Genomic DNA, 6,000 nt, shown 5'->3' with positions numbered 1-6,000 from the left:
AAGAAAACATAGGCAGTACGCTCTATGACATTGGTCTGAGCAGCATATTTTCAAGTCCCATGTCTGACCAGGCAAGGGAAACAAAAGAAAAAAATGAACAAATGGGACTACATCACACTAAAAAGTTTCTGCACAGCAAAGGAAGCCATCAACAAAACGAAAAGACAACCTAACAATTGGGAGAAGATATTTGCAAACCATATATCAGATAAGGGGTTAATATCCAAAATATACAAAGAACTCATACAGCTCAATAAAAAAAAAAACCCAACAATCCAATTAGAAAATGGGCAAAAGATCTGAAGAGTGGGGAAATTTTAAAATAAATAAGAGCAAAAGTTTTGCCGGGGCTGAAAAGAAGCGTGAGTCCTTCATATTTTAAGAGTCTACAGAGACCCAAGAAGAAGGAATGAAAAAACAGATGACTCTCTAGACATATGGCCATGAAATTTCAAAACACTGAGGGAATGGCCTTAAAATTTCCACAATGCAAAACACAGAAAATGAGAATCAGACAGGCAATGGCTGTCTAACAACACTAAATGCTGTTAGACAATGGAGTAATGGCATTTAACGTTCTGAGAGAGAATTGTGTTAAACCCAGACTATTATACTTACCCAAATTTTCAATGAGGGTAAGACAAACAAAAGCATTTTTAGCTATTAAAGGGCTCGGAACATTACCTCCCATACATTCTTTCTGAGAAGAACAGGGCTAGAGAGAAGGGAAATCATGGGATATAAGAAATAATGAAGCTTACTGAGGAGCTCAATGAAAATGTTTCCCAGCCTGACAGTTACACAGACTGTCTAGAAGCAATTGGTTCTAATTAAAATAGGAATCCTTGGACTCGAAGAAGAAAAGGGAATGGGATGGACTCCAAGCAATATACAATGATCACAGAGCTGTCTTATATTAGTAAAAAAATGGTGAAAATAAAAACAAACAAAAATATGTTTCTACTCTCAATAAGAGGGAGGTAAAATAATTAGAACAGTTAAGAAAGCTATAAAACTGCATAAGAAAGGTATGTCCAAATACAGTGTACAGTAAACTATTGCATGATTTTGAACAATAAAAGGATAAGGAAAGAAAATCCACTTAGCTGGGATGCTTTGAATTGCCTCCATCAAGTGACACAGCAGTCAGGACGTTGCACTCATGGAGAATGAAATACAATCCTATCACTCTATTTTGCATACATACATATTTATAATATATTTTTGTAAATATTATTTATTATTTTTCAACTGTGAGATATTTCATTGAAAAAATCCTCAGGTCTTAAATGCAGTTACAAAACAGAATATAAACATCCTTAACCTTGACATATAAAAGGAAAAGAGTGCAGGAGGAAAGAAGTGGGTACTAACATCCTCATCTAACATCGTGAGATGCTGAGGTATAATATCTAAAGTTGGTGAAACAAGAAACAGTTTAAACATGACATTTAAAGTTACAAAGACAAGCAAAAGAATTAAAATAATATCTATCAAAAATAGGATCAGGGAGATAGAAACTTGGTTGTTACGGAAGTAAATCCTCATCTTTCACAGTGAGAAGTTATGTGTTAAATGTAAAATCAAGAAATGGTGATATAAACATATTATTTAGAATATAGTGAGTTAACCACGTTAACAAAATTGTTAAAAGTGTTTGTCTTGATTCAATGCAATCCCAATTAAAATCTCAGCAGGTTATTCTGTGGATATTGACAAACTGATTCTAAAGTTTATGTAGAAAGGTAAAAGACCCAGGATAGTCAACACAATATTGAATAAGAGCATAGCTGGAGGACTGACACTACCCATCTTCAAGACAATGTAAAGCTACAATAATCAATATTATAATATTGGCAAAAACATAGACAAATAGGTCAATGGAACACAATAGAGAGTCCAGAAATAAACCTACATGAGCATATTCAATTTATCTTTGACAAAGGAGAAAAGTCAACACAATGCAGCAAACATAGTCTTTTCAAAAAATGGTGTTGGAACAACTGGACATCCACATGCAAAAGAACAAATCTAGACACAGATCTCACACCCTTTACAAAAATTAACTCAAATTGGATCATAAACCTAAATGTAAAACACAAAACTATAAGACTCCTAGAAGACAACAAAGGGCAAACCTAGATGATTTTGAGTATGGCAATAACTTTTTAGATACAACATCAAAGGCATAATTCATGAAAGAAATAATTGATGAGCTAGACTTCTTTAAAATTTAAAACTTCTGCTTTGCAAAAGACAACATCAGGAGAATGAGAATACAAGACACAGACTGGCAGAAATATTTGCAAAAGACACATCTGATAAAGGGCTGTCATCCAAAATACACAAAGAATCCTTAAAACTCAATAGTTAAAAAACAAAAAACCTTATAAGCCAGTGGGCAAAAGACCTTAACAGACACCTCACCAAAAGAGATATTGCAGATGGCAAATAAGCATAGGAAAAGATGCTTCATATCATGTCATCAGGGAAATGCAAATTAAAACAACAATGAGATACCACCTTGCACCTATCAGAATGGGCGAAATCCAGAACACTGACACCACCCAATGCTGAGGAGGATGTGGAGTGACAGGAACTCTCACTCACTGCTGGTAGGAATGCAAAATGGTACAGCCACTTTGGAAGACAGTTTGGCAGTTTCTTACAGAACTAATACTCCTACCATACAATCCAGCAATCACACTCCTTAGAATTTACCCAAAGAAATTGAAAACGTCCACACCAAAACCTGCACCTGGGTGTTTATAGAAGCTTTATTCATAATTGCCAAAACTTAGAAGCAACCAAGTTGTCCTTCAGTGAGTGAGTGGACAAACAACCTGTGGTACATCCAGACATTGAAATATTAGCACTAGAAACAAAGAGCTACTAAGTCATGAAAAGACATGGAGGAACCTTAAATGCATGTTACTAAATGAAAGAAGCCAATCTGAAAAGGCTGCATACTGTATGATTCCAACTATATGCCATTCTGAAAAGGGCAAAACTATGGAGAAAATAAAAAGATGAGTGGCTGCCAGGGGTTAGGGGATGAGTGTGTAAAGAGGGAGGGATGAAGAAGTCGAGCACAGAGGGTTTTCAGGGCAGTGAAAAGATTCTATATGATACCATAATGATGGAGAGGTCATTATATGTTTGTCCAAACCCATAGAACGTTTAACACTAAGAAAGAACTGTAATGTAAACTATGAACTTTGGGTGATTATGATGTGTCAATGTAGTTTCATCAATGTAATAAAAGTACCATTTTGGTGGGAAGGCTATGCATGGGTAGGGGCAGCGGGTATGTGGGAAATCTCTGTACCGTCTCAATTTTTCTATCAACCTAAAACTTCTCTAAAAAAATAAAATCTTAAAAAATAAAATGGATTTTTTTTAAGTGCTTGTCTTTGGGAACTGAAACTAGGGTTAGTACTGAGGAAGGGCTCATAATTCTTTAATCCCTGCATTCAGTCAGTGAAAGCTTACTGAGTACCACCATGTGCCAAAGCTCATTATTATTTTATTTTAACATTGTGAATACATTACATAAGAAACCTTAAAAATTGGAAAAGCAAAGTAAAATAAAAAATGAAAATAAATGACAAATACAATTTAGCATTTGCCGTGGGAAAACCTGTTCTATGACTGGAAATGTTTTAGAAATTTGCGTTTACGTGGTTGCATAATATATAACTTTGATTCTAGCTGAGTTACTACTTCAATTGCCTTTGTCCCTAGTTTAACTAGAAAGACTCAAATTAGAGCGTTCATTTTTACCCATACTTCTGGCTACTTTCATTGTTCATTTAGCACTTACAACTAATCAAGTATTTCTGAAACTCAGAGCCTAAATCAAGAGAGAAAAGTCTTATGGTATACACTGAATAAGGTATTTACTGGTTATTTATACAATCATTTACTTCCAAAAATAGTTTAAGGAATTTTATAACTGTAAAATGAGAATGTCAAAAGAGAGAAGGAGCAGCAATCATTATCTAGATGAAGCAATTTCTAAAATACCAATAGAAGAGAACCCTGCTGTGGCTTGCTTGTTGCATGCAGGCTCTGATAGGCCGCAGGTCATTTCAAGCTTTTTCAACTCTGGCTACTTGCAGAACAGACCTGTGCAACATGCTTTACATATACAGCCAGGCAATGCACAGCCAGGTATGCATTGCCCTGGTATGCACTGAGAAAGAAGTTTGGGGAATCCTTCCACTGTGAACATGGGTCAGATCCTCCCACAGGCTTCCTTGTTCCCCACCCTTCCCAAGTCCTTCCATTTTTCCATAGAGAAGTTCCAAACAGGGCATGATACCATGAAAATAACCAGTTCTGCACTACAGAGTTCTTCCTCCATAGCAGTTAATAACATGAAAAGTGTCTCTGTGTAGTTTGTTTATGCAGTTTTTCTCAGCTGTTTCCTTGGGAGAACTGAACTGCAGCTTAGCCTTTCGTAACTTTTGCTCTGCTGTTAAAATTATCCCCAACTCACCCTCCTCTGTGCCTCTACTCTGTAAACCGCTGTTCAATAAAAACCAAACTTCTCTCCCAAATCCCCACCACAAGCCTCCGTCCTGATCTACCGAGCACTTAATGCTTACTTTTTTCTTCTCTTGGTCTTGGTGTAGCTAAAGAAAAAAGATGTGAAGTTCAATTTGTAGGAAACTCACAAGAATATGAAAATCAAAGTCCAGGTAAGAAAGCTTTGTTTAGACCAGAGACGGAGGCATTATATTGAAAGCTAAAAGCAGGAAGAGCTCACTTATGCAATAAGGTTACATTATAGCGTTTATTTCCACCGTTTTGGAGAAAACATTCTACCCTGCTACATATCCAATGCAGGGGAATCTGCAATTACCACGTAGCAAAAAAGAGTCTAAATTAAGAATAGATGATGAGGTCAATATTTGAGCCACTAATAGAAACCAATTAGCTTCCTCTCTGAATGAGTAGAATTTTCAAGAAGTTTCCCGCCATAAAGCCAAGGGTGGAAATACAACATAACTGCATTGTGATAAATGCACCTAGCTATTCCCATTGGTAGAACAGGGTTAACGACATTGAAGAAACTAGTTTCCGTCAACGCTGTGCTGAAGGTAGTTCACAGGGAAATGGGAGCTTCTAACCTTTGATGGTGAAGTGTCCTGGTTGACACCAAGCGCCTTCTCACTCCCTCTGCTTGCTATGCACCCGGGCTTCAATTGCCTGCTGTGTAAAATGGGACATCATAATCACACATCTGCACAGGCGGTTGTGATGAATAGGTGAATTCACACAAGAAGTGCCTGGCACATCACAAGCGTTCATTAAACATTAGCTGTAATAATAATTGTTATTACTTTACCTGCATTTGACACAGGATGCAAAGTAATTAGCTGAGAAGAGAGTGCTGCAGCCATGGAGATCTAAGTGGGTGACCACAGTAAATCTTATTTTGTTAGCTGTTGTAAAATAGAAAAATAAAAAAGCATTTTTTAAAAATCAACCTGTTGATTTTTATTGCCACGTTCCCCTACATTCATGGTGTCCAAATCTAGAAGACCACAAAGGTACAACAAGAGAAGGACCCACGTGAGGGTCAAGAGTACCTCTCACTTTCTCGTGTTGAAAATGGCTGATTTGGCGGTTATGTGTTATTTCACAATGACCTAATCTAATATGTGACCTCAGAGTCAAGGTATACACAGTAGTGGGCTGCAGCCAGCCTGTATCAAGAATCAATTGTTAAATAGTCAAGAATTTTGCAAGCTGGTTGTTAAACCGCCGATAGCTTGAAATCAACCATGGTGGGAGTATTTACACCACAGAAATCAGTAAAGCCTACAAGTTGGGGTCTTTTTTTTTCTCCCTGGAGAGCCCATTTACCGGCACACCACTGAGAACATGTGTGCTGTACAACACGTGGAAGAAAATGAGGACACTTCAAAGGTAGTGGCTGGTTCTTTCCAAAGTGTGTTTCCATCTTATCTAAATAATCTTCCCACCAAGTCT

The 6,000-nt window shown here is 37.0% G+C and overlaps 1 long non-coding RNA gene across 1 annotated transcript in view; it reads right to left on the bottom strand.

The window, feature by feature from the left end:
• Positions 1 to 4,797: 4,797 nt before the first annotated feature.
• The window catches only part of LOC123288715 (uncharacterized), a 73,276-nt gene continuing 72,073 nt past the window's right edge, over positions 4,798 to 6,000 (bottom strand). The window contains exons 9-10 of the long non-coding RNA XR_011506851.1: positions 5,354 to 5,450; positions 4,798 to 5,217 (exon numbers count right to left, since the gene is read on the bottom strand). This is a non-coding gene — a long non-coding RNA (uncharacterized lncRNA). The remainder of the gene's footprint in view (positions 5,218 to 5,353; positions 5,451 to 6,000) is intronic.

Source organism: Equus asinus, chromosome 11 (genome assembly GCF_041296235.1).
Source record: "Equus asinus isolate D_3611 breed Donkey chromosome 11, EquAss-T2T_v2, whole genome shotgun sequence".
Taxonomy (NCBI): domain Eukaryota; kingdom Metazoa; phylum Chordata; class Mammalia; order Perissodactyla; family Equidae; genus Equus; species Equus asinus.
The sequence above is the reverse complement of the archived record's forward strand: the minus strand, read 5'-3'. Positions and strand labels throughout refer to the sequence as shown.